Genomic DNA, 24463 nt, shown 5'->3' with positions numbered 1-24463 from the left:
GGATGTCGTGCATGAGCAGAATGTGTGGATATGAAGCATATACAGGATGTGGGGGGTATCGTGCATAAACAGAAATGTCCGTTTTTGTCTCTCATATAGTAAAAATTAAAACCTTTCATTTCTGGTCAAATTACCCATTTACAATCTGACGTTTGAATTTGCCAGACCACCTGTGTGTGTGTGTGTGAGAGAGAGAGAGAGAGAGAGAGAGAGAGAGAGAGAGAGAGAGAGAGAGAGAGAGAGAGTTCAATAAAGTAAAAATATCATGGTGATTGTTTCCTTGAATCAAATTAGTTTATGTAAATATATTTGAAAATGGCAGAAAAGGTAATACATAGTATCTTCTATGAAAACATGCATTTGAAGGCTTCGTTTCTCAGTGTGAATGTACCCCTAGTTACAGATGGACACAAATTAGGTGTGCACATTCTCTTGGGCTTAAAGGTCCCTCATAAATGGCAGAGACAAGGGACAGGATAAGGCCCAAGAGGCTGATCTTATATGCATAAGATCAGCGCCCAAGTCACCTCTCCATTAAGCTAGGAGCAGAGAGGACCAGGCAAAGGCTGCTGATGACTCAACAGATAGACCTGTAGGCTAACCTCCAAAGCCCCCATACCTAGCTCACAAAGAGGTTGAGGTCACAGACACTACCAGAAGCTAAAGGGCTCAAGCGGATCTTGAACTCTCGTCCGATAGATTGACAGGCAGTGATTTTTCTAATAAGCTACCACAAGCAAAGTAGATAATATCACCTAAAAATATATGCTTGCTATAGCCAATTAATTGGGGATTTGAATAAAAGTATTAACACAGTGTAGGAATTTGCACACAGCCGTAGATGTCTAAAAGGACAGATCATATTTATGTAACTGCAGGTGCCAGGATTCATAGTAGATACACCAATGCCCCTATAACCATTGTATCACCTTCTACTCAACTTACTACCAGGTAAAAAAAACTCTAATTATACCTACTGAACCCAAGGTAATGCATAGATAGATAGATAGATATTTTATTGACCACAACATATACAGCTCATATTTACAATAATTATTTTCATCTGGTCCAAATAAAGGCAAAATACTACACTTGGCAATACAATACATTATCTACACAAAGGTAAGAATAACAGGTTTTTAACGTATACAAGACATTATTTTGTGAACATGTATAGATAATAAAACAAACGCTAGTAGTTATAAAAAAAAAATAACAACCAAATTTGGCTTTTATATACAAAATCATACTCCAAAAAGCTTTTTTTTTTTCCTTAATTTAGAAATATTCACAAATACTCGTAGAAGATTAAGCTAATAATCTTACATTGCTCTGCCAGGGTTCGCTGATCTGAAAATATATCCCTCATGTTAGAAAAATAGTAAGTATCTCTGATATTTTGTGTTACGTATACTTCTGTCTGAATGGCTCCACAAGTACACAGTCGCTCCTCCAAAGGCAGAAGACGGCCTCTCCCCCTCCTACCTCACCTACCTACTTCCAACGCCAGCGAGTGAGATGCAATCCTGAACCTAGTAAATGAGACTCTATCTAACTCAGAAACATTATGCCTAACAGAATAGATGTCATGAACTAAGAGATCTGGATTGACTTCTCTTTATATGTTACTTTTCTTGAGGAGTCCGAATTAATGCTATTACGCCTGAGTGTCGCCATTGCAACTTCTACATCATCTCTACTATCATTAATCAGTCCTTCTATGTAAGTCTTGGTGTTATACCTGGCTCCTAATACGGTCTTAATTGAAAATATCAAAGGGTCATCCTCCATCGAATTCCTCTCTCTCTCCACATCTTACCAAAAAACTTTCTCTGTTTGCTACGAACAAGATCCCGCAATGGAGGATACCCTGATTCAATATAACATAATTCATTACATGTTGTCTTTATAACGTCAAGCAATAGTTTTAATCCCCAGTTATATAGCTTAACTACTGGCTTCAAGTCTGCATTCAACCACGAATCACCCATACAGGATAGTTGACATCAAAGCCGCATCAAAAACTCTTTTTTTTTACAATAAATTGGATATCATACAAGATGTGTCGTAGGTAGTATCGTCCCTTGAAGGACCTGGAAAAGACTTTATCTACACAAATGCAGATGTCATTGAAGTAGAGGAGACATATGTATAACGGCATATGCAATTGATTCATAGCAAGTAACCAAGACGTCCATGACTGTGGTTTCAGTTCATCCCTGACCCAGCAATTCAGAGAAGACCCATTGAAATCTCCTCTCAGTAGAGCCCGAAGGGAGGCATATGACTTAATATAAACAGCCACTATTTCGTTGATATATATATATATATATATATATATATATATATATATATATATATATATATATATATATATATATATATATATATATATATATATATATATATATATATATATATATGTGTGTGTGTGTGTGTGTATGTGTGTGTGTGCATGTGTGTGTATATATATATATTTAAAAAAAATAAACAAAACCAGTTTAAAATCGATCAGGGAAAATTCTGATATTATTTATTTTATCAACTATCAAAGAGAACAGGAATTTCATCAACATATTCAGAATATAAAGTGCATGATATATTCATAGGACAATATTAAAATATATTTGATTTGTCTTTGCTTATAGAACTGTTCACGAAAATTTAGATCAATCTGAAAAAATATATTTTTCAGTCAATAGATGAGATTTTGATTAAGAGTGCATACGTATCATATAATTATGATATGAGTTTAATTCAATGTGAATACTTGCTATAAATGGAATATAAAATCTATAATATTCAAAGTTTTATTCTATATATTCATTCAAAAGGAAGTACAAGAAAGGAGATTTTCTAATGGTATTTCATGAACTGGCATTTGACTCTTTTACTTCGCTGAAAGAGCAAACCACTATTTCCTAACAGTTTGCCCGAATGGCGTGTTCCTATTGGCTGAGGACTACGTTTCTTTACCGTTGCCCGAAAGGAGCGTTCCTATTGGCTAATTTCCTTACCGTTGCCCGAATAGAGCGTTCCTATTGGCCAAGGACATTGGAAGGTAACTCCCAATTCGTTCCTTAAGGCTGAATTTTCTTTCCAGTACTTTACTTCCAAAATGACCTCACTGAGGCCATCTGTTGACACATTTAGGAACATGGCTGAGTTCACTCACTCAACTGAAAGATTATTTTATTTTTTATTTAAAGATACGTATAAAATATTCATTACATACCGTATACTACACTTTCATCTTTCATCCTCTTTCCTAACATGACCCTCAGGCAATAATGCATTAGATGCTCTTTGACCTCTATTTTGAGGTGCCATCCTTCTATCTTTGACCTCTATTTTGAGGTGCCATCCTTCTATCTTTGACCTCTATTTTGAGGTGCCATCCTTCTATCTTTGACCTCTATTTTGAGGTGCCATCTTTCTATCTTTGACCTCTATTTTGAGGTGTCATCCATCTAGCATTAGAGGTTCTTTGACCTCTATTTTGAGGTGCCATCTTTCTATCTTTGACCTCTATTTTGAGGTGCCATCCTTCTATCTTTGACCTCTATTTTGAGGTGCCATCTTTCTATCTTTGACCTCTATTTTGAGGTGCCATCTTTCTATCTTTGACATCTATTTTGAGGTGCAATCCTTCTATTTTTGACCTCTATTTTGAGGTGCCATCTTTCTATCTTTGACCTCTATTTTGAAGTGCCATCCTTCTATCTTTGACCTCTATTTTGAAGTGCCATCCTTCTATCTTTGACCTCTATTTTGAGGTGCCATCTTTCTATCTTTGACCTCTATTTTGAGGTGTCATCCATCTAGCATTAGAGGTTCTTTGACCTCTATTTTGAGGTGCCATCTTTCTATCTTTGACCTCTATTTTGATGTGCCATCTTTCTATCTTTGACCTCTATTTTGAGGTGCCATCTTTCTATCTTTGACCTCTATTTTGAGGTGCCATCCTTCTATCTTTGACCTCTATTTTGAGGTGCCATCCTTCTATCTTTGACCTCTATTTTGAGGTGCCATCTTTCTATCTTTGACCTCTATTTTGAGGTGTCATCCATCTAGCATTAGAGGTTCTTTGACCTCTATTTTGAGGTGCCATCTTTCTATCTTTGACCTCTATTTTGAGGTGCCATCTTTCTATCTTTGACCTCTATTTTGAGGTGCCATCCTTCTATCTTTGACCTCTATTTTGAGGTGCCATCTTTCTATCTTTGACCTCTATTTTGAGGTGCCATCTTTCTATCTTTGACCTCTATTTTGAGGTGCCATCTTTCTATCTTTGACCTCTATTTTGAGGTGCCATCCTTCTATTTTTGACCTCTATTTTGAGGTGCCATCTTTCTATCTTTGACCTCTATTTTGAAGTGCCATCCTTCTATCTTTAACCTCTATTTTGAAGTGCCATCCTTCTATCTTTGACCTCTATTTTGAGGTGCCATCTTTCTATCTTTGACCTCTATTTTGAGGTGTCATCCATCTAGCATTAGAGGTTCTTTGACCTCTATTTTGAGGTGCCATCTTTCTATCTTTGACCTCTATTTTGAGGTGCCATCTTTCTATCTTTGACCTCTATTTTGAGGTGCCATCTTTCTATCTTTGACCTCTATTTTGAGGTGCCATCCTTCTATTTTTTACCTCTATTTTGAGGTGCCATCTTTATATCTTTGACCTCTATTTTGAAGTGCCATCCTTCTATCTTTGACCTCTATTTTGAAGTGCCATCCTTCTATCTTTGACCTCTATTTTGAGGTGCCATCTTTCTATCTTTGACCTCTATTTTGAGGTGTCATCCATCTAGCATTAGAGGTTCTTTGACCTCTATTTTGAGGTGCCATCTTTCTATCTTTGACCTCTATTTTGAGGTGCCATCTTTCTATCTTTGACCTCTATTTTGAGGTGCCATCCTTCTATCTTTGACCTCTATTTTGAAGTGCCATCCTTCTATCTTTGACCTCTATTTTGAGGTGCCATCTTTCTATCTTTGACCTCTATTTTGAGGTGTCATCCTTCTAGCATTAGAGGTTCTTTGACCTCTATTTTGAGGTGCCATCCTTCTATCTTTGACCTCTATTTTGAAGTGCCATCCTTCTATCTTTGACCTCTATTTTGAGGTGCCATCTTTCTATCTTTGACCTCTATTTTGAGGTGTCATCCATCTAGCATTAGAGGTTCTTTGACCTCTATTTTGAGGTGCCATCTTTCTATCTTTGACCTCTATTTTGAGGTGCCATCTTTCTATCTTTGACCTCTATTTTGAGGTGCCATCCTTCTATCTTTGACCTCTATTTTGAAGTGCCATCCTTCTATCTTTGACCTCTATTTTGAGGTGCAATCTTTCTATCTTTGACCTCTATTTTGAGGTGTCATCCTTCTAGTATTAGAGGTTCTTTGACCTCTATTTTGAGGTGCCATCCTTCTATCTTTGACCTCTATTTTGAGGTGCCATCCTTCTAGCATCAGAGGTTCTTTGACCTCTATTTTGAGGTGCAATCCTTCTATCTTTGACCTCTATTTTGAGGTGCCATCTTTCTATCTTTGACCTCTATTTTGAGGTGCCATCCTTCTATCTTTGACCTCTATTTTGAGGTGCCATCCTTCTATCTTTGACCTCTATTTTGAGGTGCCATCCTTCTAGCATTAGAGGTTCTTTGACCTCTATTTTGAGGTGCCATCCTTCTATCTTTGACCTCTATTTTGAGGTGCCATCCTTCTATCTTTGACCTCTATTTTGAAGTGCCATCTTTCTATCTTTGACCTCTATTTTGAGGTGTCATCCATCTAGCATTAGAGGTTTTTTTACCTCTATTTTGAGGTGCCATCTTTCTATCTTTGACCTCTATTTTGAGGTGCCATCTTTCTATCTTTGACCTCTATTTTGAGGTGCCATCCTTCTAGCATTAGAGGTTCTTTGACCTCTATTTTGAGGTGCCATCTTTCTATCTTTGACCTCTATTTTGAGGTGCCATCTTTCTATCTTTGACCTCTATTTTGAGGTGCCATCCTTCTATCTTTGACCTCTATTTTGAGGTGCCATCCTTCTATTTTTGACCTCTATTTTGAGGTGCCATCTTTCTATCTTTGACCTCTATTTTGAGGTGCCATCCTTCTATCTTTGACCTCTATTTTGAGGTGCCATCCTTCTAGCATTAGAGGTTCTTTGACCTCTATTTTGAGGTGCCATCCTTCTATCTTTGACCTCTATTTTGAGGTGCCATCCTTCTATCTTTGACCTCTATTTTGAAGATCCATCCTTCTATCTTTGACCTCTATTTTGAGGTGCCATCTTTCTATCTTTGACCTCTATTTTGAGGTGTCATCCATCTAGCATTAGAGGTTCTTTGACCTCTATTTTGAGGTGCCATCCTTCTATCTTTGACCTCTATTTTGAAGTGCCATCTTTCTATCTTTGACCTCTATTTTGAGGTGCCATCTTTCTATCTTTGACCTCTATTTTGAGGTGTCATCCTTCTAGCATTAGAGGTTCTTTGACCTCTATTTTGAGGTGCCATCTTTCTATCTTTGACCTCTATTTTGAGGTGCCATCTTTCTATCTTTGACCTCTATTTTGAGGTGCCATCCTTCCATCTTTGACCTCTATTTTGAGGTGCCATCTTTCTATCTTTGACCTCTATTTTGAGGTGCCATCTTTCTATCTTTGACCTCTATTTTGAGATGCCATCTTTCTATCTTTGACCTCTATTTTGAGGTGCCATCCTTCTATTTTTGACCTCTATTTTGAGGTGCCATCTTTCTATCTTTGACCTCTATTTTGAAGTGCCATCCTTCTATCTTTGACCTCTATTTTGAGGTACCATCTTTCTATCTTTGACCTCTATTTTGAGGTGTCATCCATCTAGCATTAGAGGTTCTTTGACCTCTATTTTGAGGTGCCATCTTTCTATCTTTGACCTCTATTTTGAGGTGCCATCTTTCTATCTTTGACCTCTATTTTGAGGTGCCATCCTTCTATCTTTGACCTCTATTCTGAAGTGCCATCCTTCTATCTTTGACCTCTATTTTGAGGTGCCATCTTTCTATCTTTGACCTTTATTTTGAGGTGTCATCCTTCTAGCATTAGAGGTTCTTTGACCTCTATTTTGAGGTGCCATCATTCTATCTTTGACCTCTATTTTGAGGTGCCATCATTCTATCTTTGACCTCTATTTTGAGGTGCCATCCTTCTAGCATTAGAGGTTCTTTGACCTCTATTTTGAGGTGCCATCCTTCTATCTTTGACCTCTATTTTGAGGTGCCATCTTTCTATCTTTGACCTCTATTTTGAGGTGCCATCCTTCTATTTTTGACCTCTATTTTGAGGTGCCATCTTTCTATCTTTGACCTCTATTTTGAGGTGCCATCCTTCTATCTTTGACCTCTATTTTGAGGTGCCATCCTTCTAGCATTAGAGGTTCTTTGACCTCTATTTTGAGGTGCCATCCTTCTATCTTTGACCTCTATTTTGAGGTGCCATCCTTCTAGAATTAGAGGTTCTTTGACCTCTATTTTGAGGTGCCATCCTTCTATTTTTGACCTCTATTTTGAGGTGCCATCTTTCTATCTTTGACCTCTATTTTGAGGTGCCATCCTTTTAGAATTAGAGGTTCTTTGACCTCTATTTTGAGGTGCCATCCTTCTATTTTTGACCTCTATTTTGAGGTGCCATCCTTCTATCTTTGACCTCTATTTTGAGGTGCCATCCTTCTATCTTTGACCTCTATTTTGAGGTGTCATCCATCTAGCATTAGAGGTTCTTTGACCTCTATTTTGAGGTGCCATCTTTCTATCTTTGACCTCTATTTTGAGGTGCCATCCTTCTATTTTTGACCTCTCTTCTGAGGTGCCATCTTTCTATCTTTGACCTCTATTTTGAAGTGCCATCCTTCTATCTTTGACCTCTATTTTGAGGTGCCATCTTTCTATCTTTGACCTCTATTTTGAGGTGTCCTCCATCTAGCATTAGAGGTTCTTTGACCTCTATTTTGAAGTGCCATCCTTCTATCTTTGACCTCTATTTTGAGGTGCCATCCTTCTAGCATTAGAGGTTCTTTGACCTCTATTTTGAGGTGCCATCCTTCTATCTTTGACCTCTATTTTGAGGTGTCATCCATCTAGCATTAGAGGTTCTTTGACCTCTATTTTGAGGTGCCATCTTTCTATCTTTGACCTCTATTTTGAGGTGCCATCCTTCTATTTTTGACCTCTATTTAGAGGTGCCATCCTTCTATTTTTGACCTCTATTTTGAAGTGCCATCCTTCTATCTTTGACCTCTATTTTGAGGTGCCATCTTTCTATCTTTGACCTCTATTTTGAGGTGCCATCCTTCTATTTTTGACCTCTATTTTGAGGTGCCATCTTTTTATCTTTGACCTCTATTTTGAAGTGCCATCCTTCTATCTTTGACCTCTATTTTGAGGTGCCATCTTTCTATCTTTGACCTCTATTTTGAGGTGTCATCCATCTAGCATTAGAGGTTCTTTGACCTCTATTTTGAGGTGCCATCCTTCTATCTTTGACCTCTATTTTGAGGTGTCATCCATCTAGCATTAGAGGTTCTTTGACCTCTATTTTGAGGTGCCATCTTTCTATCTTTGACCTCTATTTTGAGGTGCCATCCTTCTATTTTTGACCTCTATTTTGAGGTGCCATCCTTCTATCTTTGACCTCTATTTTGAAGTGCCATCCTTCTATCTTTGACCTCTATTTTGAGGTGCCATCTTTCTATCTTTGACCTCTATTTTGAGGTGTCATCCATCTACCATTAATGCTTCTTTGACCTCTATTTTGAGGTGCCATCTTTCTATCTTTGACCTCTATTTTGAGGTGCCATCCTTCTATTTTTGACCTCTATTTTGAGGTGCCATCTTTCTATCTTTGACCTCTATTTTGAAGTGCCATCCTTGTATCTTTGACCTCTATTTTGAGGTGCCATCCTTCTATCTTTGACATCTATTTTGAGGTGCCATCCTTCTAGCATTAGAGGTTCTTTGACCTCTATTTTGAGGTGCCATCTTTCTATCTTTGACCTCTATTTTGAGGTGCCATCCTTCTATTTTTGACCTCTATTTTGAGGTGCCATCTTTCTATCTTTGACCTCTATTTTGAAGTATCATCCTTCTATCTTTGACCTCTATTTTGAGGTGCCATCTTTCTATCTTTGACCTCTATTTTGAGGTGTCATCCATCTAGCATTAGAGGTTCTTTGACCTCTATTTTGAGGTGCCATCTTTCTATCTTTGACCTCTATTTTGAGGTGCCATCCTTCTATTTTTGACCTCTATTTTGAGTTGCCATCCTTCTATCTTTTACCTCTATTTTGAAGTGCCATCCTTCTATCTTTGACCTCTATTTTGAGGTGCCATCTTTCTATCTTTGACCTCTATTTTGAGGTGTCATCCTTCTAGCATTAGAGGTTCTTTGACCTCTATTTTGAGGTGCCATCCTTCTATCTTTGACCTCTATTTTGAGGGGCCATCCTTCTATCTTTGACCTCTATTTTGAGGTGCCATCTTTCTATCTTTGACCTCTATTTTGAGGTGCCATCTTTCTATCTTTGACCTCTATTTTGAGGTGCCATCTTTCTATCTTTGACCTCTATTTTGAGGTGCCATCTTTCTATCTTTGACCTCTATTTTGAGGTGCCATCCTTCTATTTTTGACCTCTATTTTGAGGTGCCATCTTTCTATCTTTGACCTCTATTTTGAAGTGCCATCCTTCTATCTTTAACCTCTATTTTGAAGTGCCATCCTTCTATCTTTGACCTCTATTTTGAGGTGCCATCTTTCTATCTTTGACCTCTATTTTGAGGTGTCATCCATCTAGCATTAGAGGTTCTTTGACCTCTATTTTGAGGTGCCATCTTTCTATCTTTGACCTCTATTTTGAGGTGCCATCTTTCTATCTTTGACCTCTATTTTGAGGTGCCATCTTTCTATCTTTGACCTCTATTTTGAGGTGCCATCCTTCTATTTTTTACCTCTATTTTGAGGTGCCATCTTTATATCTTTGACCTCTATTTTGAAGTGCCATCCTTCTATCTTTGACCTCTATTTTGAAGTGCCATCCTTCTATCTTTGACCTCTATTTTGAGGTGCCATCTTTCTATCTTTGACCTCTATTTTGAGGTGTCATCCATCTAGCATTAGAGGTTCTTTGACCTCTATTTTGAGGTGCCATCTTTCTATCTTTGACCTCTATTTTAAGGTGCCATCTTTCTATCTTTGACCTCTATTTTGAGGTGCCATCCTTCTATCTTTGACCTCTATTTTGAAGTGCCATCCTTCTATCTTTGACCTCTATTTTGAGGTGCCATCTTTCTATCTTTGACCTCTATTTTGAGGTGTCATCCTTCTAGCATTAGAGGTTCTTTGACCTCTATTTTGAGGTGCCATCCTTCTATCTTTGACCTCTATTTTGAAGTGCCATCCTTCTATCTTTGACCTCTATTTTGAGGTGCCATCTTTCTATCTTTGACCTCTATTTTGAGGTGTCATCCATCTAGCATTAGAGGTTCTTTGACCTCTATTTTGAGGTGCCATCTTTCTATCTTTGACCTCTATTTTGAGGTGCCATCTTTCTATCTTTGACCTCTATTTTGAGGTGCCATCCTTCTATCTTTGACCTCTATTTTGAAGTGCCATCCTTCTATCTTTGACCTCTATTTTGAGGTGCAATCTTTCTATCTTTGACCTCTATTTTGAGGTGTCATCCTTCTAGCATTAGAGGTTCTTTGACCTCTATTTTGAGGTGCCATCCTTCTATCTTTGACCTCTATTTTGAGGTGCCATCCTTCTAGCATCAGAGGTTCTTTGACCTCTATTTTGAGGTGCAATCCTTCTATCTTTGACCTCTATTTTGAGGTGCCATCTTTCTATCTTTGACCTCTATTTTGAGGTGCCATCCTTCTATCTTTGACCTCTATTTTGAGGTGCCATCCTTCTATCTTTGACCTCTATTTTGAGGTGCCATCCTTCTAGCATTAGAGGTTCTTTGACCTCTATTTTGAGGTGCCATCCTTCTATCTTTGACCTCTATTTTGAGGTGCCATCCTTCTATCTTTGACCTCTATTTTGAAGTGCCATCTTTCTATCTTTGACCTCTATTTTGAGGTGTCATCCATCTAGCATTAGAGGTTTTTTTACCTCTATTTTGAGGTGCCATCTTTCTATCTTTGACCTCTATTTTGAGGTGCCATCTTTCTATCTTTGACCTCTATTTTGAGGTGCCATCCTTCTAGCATTAGAGGTTCTTTGACCTCTATTTTGAGGTGCCATCTTTCTATCTTTGACCTCTATTTTGAGGTGCCATCTTTCTATCTTTGACCTCTATTTTGAGGTGCCATCCTTCTATCTTTGACCTCTATTTTGAGGTGCCATCCTTCTATTTTTGACCTCTATTTTGAGGTGCCATCTTTCTATCTTTGACCTCTATTTTGAGGTGCCATCCTTCTATCTTTGACCTCTATTTTGAGGTGCCATCCTTCTAGCATTAGAGGTTCTTTGACCTCTATTTTGAGGTGCCATCCTTCTATCTTTGACCTCTATTTTGAGGTGCCATCCTTCTATCTTTGACCTCTATTTTGAAGATCCATCCTTCTATCTTTGACCTCTATTTTGAGGTGCCATCTTTCTATCTTTGACCTCTATTTTGAGGTGTCATCCATCTAGCATTAGAGGTTCTTTGACCTCTATTTTGAGGTGCCATCCTTCTATCTTTGACCTCTATTTTGAAGTGCCATCTTTCTATCTTTGACCTCTATTTTGAGGTGCCATCTTTCTATCTTTGACCTCTATTTTGAGGTGTCATCCTTCTAGCATTAGAGGTTCTTTGACCTCTATTTTGAGGTGCCATCTTTCTATCTTTGACCTCTATTTTGAGGTGCCATCTTTCTATCTTTGACCTCTATTTTGAGGTGCCATCCTTCTATCTTTGACCTCTATTTTGAGGTGCCATCTTTCTATCTTTGACCTCTATTTTGAGGTGCCATCTTTCTATCTTTGACCTCTATTTTGAGATGCCATCTTTCTATCTTTGACCTCTATTTTGAGGTGCCATCCTTCTATTTTTGACCTCTATTTTGAGGTGCCATCTTTCTATCTTTGACCTCTATTTTGAAGTGCCATCCTTCTATCTTTGACCTCTATTTTGAGGTACCATCTTTCTATCTTTGACCTCTATTTTGAGGTGTCATCCATCTAGCATTAGAGGTTCTTTGACCTCTATTTTGAGGTGCCATCTTTCTATCTTTGACCTCTATTTTGAGGTGCCATCTTTCTATCTTTGACCTCTATTTTGAGGTGCCATCCTTCTATCTTTGACCTCTATTCTGAAGTGCCATCCTTCTATCTTTGACCTCTATTTTGAGGTGCCATCTTTCTATCTTTGACCTTTATTTTGAGGTGTCATCCTTCTAGCATAAGAGGTTCTTTGACCTCTATTTTGAGGTGCCATCATTCTATCTTTGACCTCTATTTTGAGGTGCCATCATTCTATCTTTGACCTCTATTTTGAGGTGCCATCCTTCTAGCATTAGAGGTTCTTTGACCTCTATTTTGAGGTGCCATCCTTCTATCTTTGACCTCTATTTTGAGGTGCCATCTTTCTATCTTTGACCTCTATTTTGAGGTGCCATCCTTCTATTTTTGACCTCTATTTTGAGGTGCCATCTTTCTATCTTTGACCTCTATTTTGAGGTGCCATCCTTCTATCTTTGACCTCTATTTTGAGGTGCCATCCTTCTAGCATTAGAGGTTCTTTGACCTCTATTTTGAGGTGCCATCCTTCTATCTTTGACCTCTATTTTGAGGTGCCATCCTTCTAGAATTAGAGGTTCTTTGACCTCTATTTTGAGGTGCCATCCTTCTATTTTTGACCTCTATTTTGAGGTGCCATCTTTCTATCTTTGACCTCTATTTTGAGGTGCCATCCTTTTAGAATTAGAGGTACTTTGACCTCTATTTTGAGGTGCCATCCTTCTATTTTTGACCTCTATTTTGAGGTGCCATCCTTCTATCTTTGACCTCTATTTTGAGGTGCCATCCTTCTATCTTTGACCTCTATTTTGAGGTGTCATCCATCTAGCATTAGAGGTTCTTTGACCTCTATTTTGAGGTGCCATCTTTCTATCTTTGACCTCTATTTTGAGGTGCCATCCTTCTATTTTTGACCTCTCTTCTGAGGTGCCATCTTTCTATCTTTGACCTCTATTTTGAAGTGCCATCCTTCTATCTTTGACCTCTATTTTGAGGTGCCATCTTTCTATCTTTGACCTCTATTTTGAGGTGTCCTCCATCTAGCATTAGAGGTTCTTTGACCTCTATTTTGAAGTGCCATCCTTCTATCTTTGACCTCTATTTTGAGGTGCCATCCTTCTAGCATTAGAGGTTCTTTGACCTCTATTTTGAGGTGCCATCCTTCTATCTTTGACCTCTATTTTGAGGTGTCATCCATCTAGCATTAGAGGTTCTTTGACCTCTATTTTGAGGTGCCATCTTTCTATCTTTGACCTCTATTTTGAGGTGCCATCCTTCTATTTTTGACCTCTATTTAGAGGTGCCATCCTTCTATTTTTGACCTCTATTTTGAAGTGCCATCCTTCTATCTTTGACCTCTATTTTGAGGTGCCATCTTTCTATCTTTGACCTCTATTTTGAGGTGTCATCCATCTAGCATTAGAGGTTCTTTGACCTCTATTTTGAGGTGCCATCTTTCTATCTTTGACCTCTATTTTGAGGTGCCATCCTTCTATTTTTGACCTCTATTTTGAGGTGCCATCTTTCTATCTTTGACCTCTATTTTGAAGTGCCATCCTTCTATCTTTGACCTCTATTTTGAGGTGCCATCTTTCTATCTTTGACCTCTATTTTGAGGTGTCATCCATCTAGCATTAGAGGTTCTTTGACCTCTATTTTGAGGTGCCATCCTTCTATCTTTGACCTCTATTTTGAGGTGTCATCCATCTAGCATTAGAGGTTCTTTGACCTCTATTTTGAGGTGCCATCTTTCTATCTTTGACCTCTATTTTGAGGTGCCATCCTTCTATTTTTGACCTCTATTTTGAGGTGCCATCCTTCTATCTTTGACCTCTATTTTGAAGTGCCATCCTTCTATCTTTGACCTCTATTTTGAGGTGCCATCTTTCTATCTTTGACCTCTATTTTGAGGTGTCATCCATCTACCATTAATGCTTCTTTGACCTCTATTTTGAGGTGCCATCTTTCTATCTTTGACCTCTATTTTGAGGTGCCATCCTTCTATTTTTGACCTCTATTTTGAGGTGCCATCTTTCTATCTTTGACCTCTATTTTGAAGTGCCATCCTTGTATCTTTGACCTCTATTTTGAGGTGCCATCCTTCTATCTTTGACCTCTATTTTGAGGTGCCATCCTTCTAGCATTAGAGGTTCTTTGACCTCTATTTTGAGGTGCCATCTTTCTATCTTTGACCTCTATTTTGAGGTGCCATCCTTCTATTTTTGACCTCTATTTTGAGGTGCCATCTTTCTATCTTTGACCTCTATTTTGAAGTATCATCCTTCTATCTTTGACCTCTATTTTGAGGTGCCATCTTTCTATCTTTGACCTCTATTTTGAGGTGTCATCCATCTAGCATTAGAGGTTCTTTGACCTCTATTTTGAGGTGCCATCTTTCTATCTTTGACCTCTATTTTGAGGTGCCATCCTTCTATTTTTGACCTCTATTTTGAGGTGCCATCCTTCTATCTTTTACCTCTATTTTGAAGTGCCATCCTTCTATCTTTGACCTCTATTTTGAGGTGCCATCTTTCTATCTTTGACCTCTATTTTGAGGTGTCATCCTTCTAGCATTAGAGGTTCTTTGACCTCTATTTTGAGGTGCCATCCTTCTATCTTTGACCTCTATTTTGAAGTGCCATCCTTCTATCTTTGACCTCTATTTCGAGGTGCCATCTTTCTATCTTTGACCTCTATTTTGAGGTGTCATCCATCTAGCATTAGAGGTTCTTTGACCTCTATTTTGAGGTGCCATCTTTCTATCTTTGACCTCTATTTTGAGGTGCCATCCTTCTATTTTCGACCTCTATTTTGAGGTGCTATCTTTCTATCTTTGACCTCTATTTTGAAGTGCCATCCTTCTATCTTTGACCTCTATTTTGAGGTACCATCTTTCTATCTTTGACCTCTATTTTGAGGTGTCATCCATCTAGCATTAGAGGTTCTTTGACCTCTATTTTGAGGTGCCATCTTTCTATCTTTGACCTCTATTTTGAGGTGCCATCTTTCTATCTTTGACCTCTATTTTGAGGTGCCATCCTTCTATTTTTGACCTCTATTTTGAGGTGCCATCCTTCTATCTTTGACCTCTATTTTGAAGTGCCATCCTTCTATCTTTGACCTCTATTTTGAGGTGCCATCTTTCTATCTTTGACCTCTATTTTGAGGTGTCATCCTTCTAGCATTAGAGGTTCTTTGACCTCTATTTTGAGGTGCCATCCTTCTATCTTTGACCTCTATTTTGAGGTGCCATCTTTCTATCTTTGACCTCTATTTTGAGGTGCCATCCTTCTATTTTTGACCTATATTTTGAGGTGCCATCCTTCTATCTTTGACCTCTATTTTGAAGTGCCATCCTTCTATCTTTGACCTCTATTTTGTGGTGCCATCCTTCTATATTTGACCTCTATTTTGAGGTGTCATCCTTCTAGCATTAGAGGTTCTTTGACCTCTTTTTTGAGGTGCCATCCTTCTAGCATTAGATGTTCTTTGACCTCTATTTTGAGGTGCCATCCTTCTAGCATTAGATGCTCTTTGACCTCTATTTTGAGGTGCCACCCTTATAGTATTAGATGTTCTTTGACCTCTATTTTGAGGTGTCATCCTTCTAGTATTAGATAGTCTTTGACCTCTATTTTGAGGTGTCATCCTTCTAGCATTAGAGGTTCTTTGACCTCTATTTTGAGGTGCCACCCTTCTCGTATTAGATGTTCTTTGACCTCTATTTTGAGGTGCCATCCTTCTCGTATTAGATGTTCTTTGACCTCTATTTTGAGGTGTCATCCTTCTAGCATTAGAGGTTCTTTGACCTATATTTTGAGGTGTCATCCTTCTAGCATTAGAGGTTCTTTGACCTCTATTTTGAGGTGTCATCCTTCTAGCATTAGAGGTTCTTTGACCTCTATTTTGAGGTGTCATCCTTCTAGCATTAGAGGTTCTTTGACCTCTATTTTGAGGTGTCATCCTTCTAGCATTAGAGGTTCTTTGACCTCTATTTTGAGGTGCCATCCTTCTATATTTGACCTATATTTTGAGGTGTCATCCTTCTAGCATTAGAGGTTCTTTGACCTCTATTTTGAGGTGCCATCCTTCTAGCATTAGATGTTCTTTGACCTCTATTTTGAGGTGCCATCCTTCTAGCATTAGATGCTCTTTGACCTCTATTTTGAGGTGCCACCCTTCTAGTATTAGATGGTCTTTGACCTCTATTTTGAGGTGCCACCCTTCTCGTATTAGATGTTCTTTGACCTTTATTTTGAGGTGCCACCCTTCTAGTATTAGATGTTCTTTGACCTCTATTTTGAGGTGTCATCCTTCTAGTATTAGATGGTCTTTGACCTCTATTTTGAGGTGCCACCCTTCTCGTATTAGATGTTCTTTGACCTCTATTTTGAGGTGCCATCCTTCTAGCATTAGAGGTTCTTTTACCTCTATTTTGAGGTGCCATCCTTCTAGCATTAGAGGTTTTTTGACCTCTATTTTGAGGTGCCATCATTCTAGCATTAGATGCTCTTTGACCTCTATTTCGAGGTGCCATCCATATAGCATTAGATGCTCTCCGACCTCTATTTTGAGGTGCCATCTTTCTAGTATTAGATGCTCTTTGACCTCCAGGATGTCCTCAGAACCAAATCTCTCCTCTTCCTCTGAGAGCTCTTCATTACTGCTCCGCTCCTTTGAGAGATTTCTATTTCTTCTTTCTCCCTTTGAGAGCTATCTTTTCCTCCTCTCTCTCTTTGAGAGCTTATTATTATTCCTCTCTTTCTTTGATACCTCTCTGTTATTCATCTCTTTCTTAGTGACTTCAGCATTACTGGTCTCTTCCTTTGAGAGCTTTCTTTTTCTCCTCTTTTTATTTGATAGCTTTTTATCACTTCTCTCTGTCTTTGAATCGTCTTCAGACCGATGTTCTTCAAGAGTAGGAACTTTTTCTTCTTCCTCCTTCTCCTCATTCTCTTCTTCTGCATCCTCCTCTTCTCCTCTTTGAGGAAGACCCGGCTCTTTTTCTTGTTCTTCCACTGGAAGATCGATTTCATCTTCCAGTTCATCCTAGAAAGTTTCTTCAGCTGAAAGAAATTCACCATCTTCCAGCTCTTCTTGGAACATTCTTTCAGCTGGAAGAAATTCACCATCTTCCAGCTCTTATTGGAACATTCTTTCAGCTGGAAGATCGATTTCCTCTTCCAGTTCATCCTTGAGCACTCCAGCAGGAAGATCAATTTCATCTTCCAGTGCATCTTGGAACACTCCTTCAGCAAGAAGATCGATTTCATCTTCCAGCTCTTCCTGGAATACTCCTTCAGCTGGAAGAAATTCACTATCTCCCAGCTCTTCTTGGAACACTCCTTCAGCTGGAAGAAATTCACCATCTTCAAGCTCTTCTTGGAACATTCCTTCAGCTGGAAGAAATTCACCTTCTTCCTGGGTAGTTTCTCCGTTTCCTTGAGAAGATTCTGCAAAAGCTCTTCCTTTCTCACAGTCTCACCTAACCAGGTTCGATAAACCGATGTACCCATTGCCATCCTCCGTTAAGGAGATTTCTTACAGCTTTTTTCATTGCCTCCATTTCGAAATTCGCACCGAATGCTTTAAAAACTTGAGAAACCATATCTATGATTACCGAAACCTTTCCTGAATTCAGCATTATTAAAAAAAAAAGCAATTTGAGGAGAGAGAGAGAGAGAGAGAGAGAGAGAGAGAGAGAGAGAGAGAGAGATACGACGAATTCTTCTTTTGGCTTCAACTGGAGTCCAAATGTCTTCAGGTATGAAGGGGGGAGAGAGAGAGAGAGAGAGAGAGAGAGAGAGAGAGAGAGAGAGATAAATCAACAGAGAATCCACAAGATAAAGATATACCGAAAGGAATTAAAAAAAAAAACATAACAAAAGGAAAGATTTATTCATAGTTTTCTTTCTGGGCGAATCGTAACATTATTATCAGCTAAGACGCTTCTGAGGCAAATCTAACCCTCTGAAGACATTCTGGAAGCGTTCTTATTTCATCTTAGTTCATTCCCAAAATGTAATGTTCGCCTTCCCTATCAATTTTTCTTTGTATTCGTGTTAACAATTATGGGAATAATCGAAAGATTAAGGAATCTCAAATCTCTCTCTCTCTCTCTCCTCTCTCTCTCTCTCTCTTTCTCTCTCTCTCGTCAGGAATCTTCAAAGTGTCTCCGAAGGAAAACGGGAGAAATTTTACGCTGAAGATGAATTCTGTTCTTTTCCGAGGATTTCATTCCTTAATTCTTCGTTCGCTTTCACTCCAATTATGGAAAATTCTATCATATTCTAATGGCCGGTGTAAGAGAGAGAGAGAGAGAGAGAGAGAGAGAGAGAGAGAGAGAGAGAGAGAGAGAGTGAGAGAAATTCCAAATGTGTCTGCTCGAAAGAAATCTTCAGAGTGTCTGCGGAGAAAAATAGGACAATTTGGCCTAATGGCCGATGTGAGAGAGAGAGAGAGAGAGAGAGAGAGAGAGAGAGAGAGAGAGCATTCTTGTCATATTTCATTTCCGTTTATTCCCGGACAGTATTAAAAGTCTTCTTCTTCTTCTTCTTCTTCTTTCTATTCCTAAATATTAGAAATATGTTCTCAATCGTCCTATGATCTATTCTGAAAATGTTAAATTATTATGAAAAGAGAATTATGAACATATAAAAATAATAGGCAAATCGGTAGAGTTACTTCAATGTCGGAGGGAAATTTGGTGAGTTTTTAAGTTGGCGAATAAATCGTTAAAATCGGACAACTTTCTAAGTTTTGGTCATAGTTATTCAGTTTACGAATATATATATATATATATATATATATATATACTAGCGCTTAAAATTATTCTATTTTGGCGTCTTGTAAAACATCGTACATCTGGTAGCAACATCTGCTTGCCCAAGTCCCGAGTTCCTACAATTGAGTTCCTATTATGTAATGGAATTTCATTATTATTATTATTATTATTATTATTATTATTATTATTATTATTATTATTATTATTATTTTTATTATTCCATTAATGATATATTTATAGTATTTCAAAGTATTGAGATAAGAAATTTATGATCACATTAATTGGATCAAACGACACCACACTCAGAAAAAAATGTCAGTCTATAGGCCTACACACACACACTCACACACACACACTATAACGAAAGACGCAGAAATAAGAAATAAGCAAAATATTAAACAGTTACTAGATCTATTATATCCTTTTATATACAATAATATACTTTACGTTTGTTCTGGTTTCTATCAAAGTTTTTTTGGGAGGCTATATAGGATAGGGACTATAAAGAAATCCTGAAAATGAATTGAAATAAATGGCAAGAGGCCGAATGGTCGGAAGAATGACTAAATCTCACAGATCTCGTAATTTCCTATAAAACGAATATATAGAAAAGAGTTTATCTATTCAGAATATCTATCCTGATATAGACTTTATTTTAATACACAAATTTCAGAATTTAATAGCAATTTTTAATCACTAATCTTTACTTGAAATAAATTTGAAAATTACACTGTCCCTAAATCTCACAGACTTCGCGACTCCTGAAAGCCCTGAGGCGCCTCCCGTGGCCCACCGTGACCTTGGGCTCTGGAAGGAGCTTAAGGAGGTCCTACGTCCTGAGTGACTGAGTCCTGACGGGACAAGGTCAGTGAACAATGATTAGTGAACCTAAAGGGATCTACTCTACTTCGTTCCTAAGGGTGAGGCTATTTTTTTCCTTTGTAACTTCGTGTTGTTTTAATCGGTTTATGTGTGTGTGTGTATTACTAGTCCACCGCAGGACAAAGGCCTCAGACATGTCCTTCCACTGAGTCTGTTTATGGGCTTTTTACGCCAGTTTACACCCGCAAACAGTTCGTCGATCCATCGTCTTCTCTTCCTTCCCCTGCTTCTTTTACAATCTGTAGGGACCCATTCTGTTGTTCTTAATGTCCATCTATTGTCTGTCATCCTCATTATATATTTTGACATCTATTAGATTTTATAATAGACTGAAAAGGTCAATAAACACATTAAATATATATAATTCTCTTATGCAAACCATAATGGAGTTCAGTAAATATATCAAATGTCTTTTGTTCCTTACAATCGTTTTACCGACATCTTTGCATAAATAAAAAAACATTCATCATGATCTCTTTTTTACGATTTTTTTTTCTCTCCCAATTTTCATGAAATATTTTCAGGTCTTCTTCTGTTCCCGTAATTATCCAAAAGAAAATATATTTTATTGGTAAACGACTCAGTTTGTCTCGATAATTCATGCATTTATACATATTTCATGTGTTATTCACGTTAGATTTCGTGATTTCTATACACACACATACACACATTTCTAAGAAGTTTTTGTTCATGAGAGAGAGAGAGAGAGAGAGAGAGAGAGAGAGAGAGAGAGAGAGAGAGAGAGAGAGAGAGAGAGTGGTATGTGGCTGTCCTAAAGAAGATGTTTTCGCCCTTGTGTTACCATCGGTCATTTGCTGGCTGATTTTCTCTCTCTCTCTCTCTCTCTCTCTCTCTCTCTCTCTCTCTCTCTCTCTCTCTCTCTCTCTCTCTCTCTCTCTCTCTGCTTAATTGTCCCCATGCTACTAACTCCACGAATAATATTAATAATAACAATAACAAATACTTTAGTCTAATGATTTTCTTGGAATAGGTCTACTGTTGGAAGTAGATGCAGTGGTGGTATGAAGCATTGAAAGAATTATAGGCCCCCATGGGATTAAGGAGTCTCTCTCTCTCTCTCTCTCTCTCTCTCTCTCTCTCTCTCTCTCTCTCTCTCTCTCTCTCTCTCTCTCTCTCGTATTTTATTCATTTCTCTATTTCCTTGCCTCATTGGGCTATTTTTTTCCTGTTGGAGTCCTTGGGCTTATAGCATCCTGCATTTCCAATTAGGGCTATAGCTTAGCTAATAATAATAATAATGATAATAATAATAATAATAATAATAATAACAATAATAATAATAATAATTGCCGGAGTGGTGTAGCACTGGGCTTAGGTATTGTAGGTCCATAATATTCCACTGAGTTGACTCAACTTTATATAAACATATCCTTATCATTTGGGGTTATAATACAGGACAAAGGCCTCAGACATGTCCTTATCCATGTCTGCCGTTTGGCCAATTTTCATCACCAAGCTGGACAATTGTGGATTGGTGATGGTGGGAGACTTTTTCTCTGATCGCTCACAGGAAACCAACCTAATATGGGTGTCCCAGACGAATTAAATTAAAATTTGTTGGGAGATTTTTATCTAAAAACTTAAATACGCAAAAAGAGATTTCAATTTTAATCATTTATAATAAATCCAGATGAAAATTGCAGATAAAATTATTATGTTAAAATTTGATTGATTTTAATCAAATGTAAAAATAAAAATTGTAAAGGTTTTTTTCCTTAAAAGATTTGGAAAAAGAAGAAAAGTCTTTGTTTCATATTTTACCAGAAAAATTTAGAAAAATACCTTCAAACTTTGATTTTTTTACAAATAATAAAGAAAATATACCCATTTTTATATATTAATTAATCTATTTATTAAATTTTACAGTAAATTTTGATAAAAAATATATTTTAAATATAAAAATTTCTAAATTAAAAATGATAGTTATATATTAGAAAAGGATTAAGCCTGAGTTTCTAGTTACTCTTTTAAAGCATATTTATTTTTCATATAATTTTGATAGTATATTTATATATTAAGATGACAAACAAACTAATATATATTCATTTTTTAAAGCTGTGTAATTTTTGCCAAATATTTGCGAGATATTAAAGGTAATTTGCAATTGTTTACATAAGAAGTTGACAATTACCTTTTAAATATCTATTATTGTCCTGGCGCCAAATTTAAACACTAACAAAATATCCTAATTATTCCAAATTATGAGAAATATACTGACTTTTCAACAAATTTTCTTGATTAAAATTAAACTTCGATAAAATCTAAGGGAATTTTATTGCAATTTTCACTATCTTTTATTCATATAATCTTTTTAATTTTGGCCACGTGTTCTTGCTAAAAATCAGCTGATTTTTTGCATTACCAACTAATATTTGCAATGTACCTTTAATATATCATATTTATTTGATAAATAGAGAATTATTGGTATAAAATACTATTTGAAATAAATTTTTATAGTTTAATAATATGATATTCAATAAAGATAATATTTATTAAGCATAAATTTAAAGTTTATACAATAGCTATATAATAGAAAAGTTATCGATTTCAAAATTAGTTGTTTTTACACTCAATACCATCGCCTTGTCCATGAAATTTTTTTAGGTGCCGAGCGTAAAATGTGTATAAAAACATAATTAATTATTATAAAGAGCTCATAAAATATTTTTGATTTAATATTAATATAGTTTTATCGTTTTAAATTTAACTTTTATACGATTTTATTACATATTTTGTATTTAAGCTTGTTGACACTTAGATCATGGTGTCTACATTTAGGGGAATTATTCCAAAATCAGAAAAATTTAGGGATTTTGGGGGACAAGTTTTCAAAATCAGTTTGATGCTTTAAGGAAAATTTTATCATTTAGAGTTACAAAAATGTAATTCCTGAAATTAATTACCTTTTACAATGTAACTATAAAGCGGAGAAATATATGTAATACTGAATTTAGATTGTGTTGATTAATGCTAGGGAGAAAATTAACCCCTATTTTAAGGGAAGTTTCGTTTGTTTAGGTATATATATTTTCATAACAATATGGCAGACGCCAGACGGTGTGATACATCCAGCTCTTTAATGCCCGTCCCTGTTCATAAGTTTTATTTAATTTTTGTGCCTTTTAAAGTGACTTTACAGTAAGTGTTCGTATAAGAAGTTAATCTATATAAGTCTATTGTTAATTTGATATGTAATTAAAAGTGACAATCTTAGAATTTATATGGTAAATATAGATTTAGAGTTTTTGAACCGGCTTCTAGTGACAGTACCGTGTTTCATGCTATAGCCTACATACAAATATATTCATTTATAATTCAAGGTTATTTTAGTATTCATACTGTTTAAAGGTCAATTAGGAAGGTCATGTTAAGGTCCATATCAGAATCTGTTACTTGAGTTATAGATTGTGTTATTTACTTAACCCCAATTTTAGATTTTCACATATTTTTGTAGTGGCAGAGACTGGCCTTCATGATTCTATTATATGATTCAAATTCCATGATCCAGGCAATTGCTGGAAATTCATGGAATTATGTATGTAGTTTTGGCTTATCATAAGTTAATATATCAATTTTATTGTAACTACCAAATGTGTGTGTTAATGGCAGATCATTTCTTCCCTTACCTAACCTAACCTACCCCAGTATGTGAGGGTCTTACCTTAGGCAAAGACCCTTGTTATATATTTGCTGAAGACTTTTATCTTGCCTGATGTTGAAGGACTTATGAGTTATTAAAAGCTCTTAATTTAATTAGCATATTTCCACCCTCAATTATATGGGATTTTTGAAATTTTACAATTTGTTCAGCATTTTTCAAAAGCTTGAGATTTTGGTATTACTCTCTGCAAGCACTTCTTGCGCCATCTACTGCCTTCGTAGATTTGAACAGAAAGTTTGCTTGTTACAAGCACTGTATTTGGTTTGAGAAGTTTGTTTGGATGTGCGTTGTTCATTCAGTATTTTGGGTGTATATTTAAGCAGGAAAACTATATATTTATTTACCAAGGCACTTCCCCAATTTTGGGGGGTAGATGACATCTTACAAATGGAAAAATAAGGGGAGGTTTCCTCCCTACGCTCCTCCCAGCCTGACGAGGGACGGGACCAAGTTCGGCTGGTACTGCTAGCAAAACTAGACACAATATACTTTTAAGAGTTTTCAATAACTATTGGGAAAAATCTGCCTGGCTGAGTTAAACATGATTAATATATATTTGTTCCTACAGATATAAAAAGGCGAAGTTTTTTTCATAGCGTGAACTCGGCTGTCAAATTATATAATGTGTTGTCTGTTACTTTCTAATGGCAAGGGAGGCTTACTAATTCATACACTTAGTTTTCAGGGGCACTGCCTATATTTATTATTTCTTGTAGATAATGGTTAGTATATCTCTTATAATAATGTCATTAGTGTTCTTAAAACTCTATACAGAATTGTTCATTACTTTCCTTCCTTCCTCACTAGGCTTTTGTTCCCTATCGTGGCCCTTGGTCTTGTAGCATCCTGCGTT

This window comes from Palaemon carinicauda, chromosome 43, assembly GCF_036898095.1.
Source record: "Palaemon carinicauda isolate YSFRI2023 chromosome 43, ASM3689809v2, whole genome shotgun sequence".
Lineage (NCBI taxonomy): Eukaryota > Metazoa > Arthropoda > Malacostraca > Decapoda > Palaemonidae > Palaemon > Palaemon carinicauda.
The sequence above is the reverse complement of the archived record's forward strand: the minus strand, read 5'-3'. Positions refer to the sequence as shown.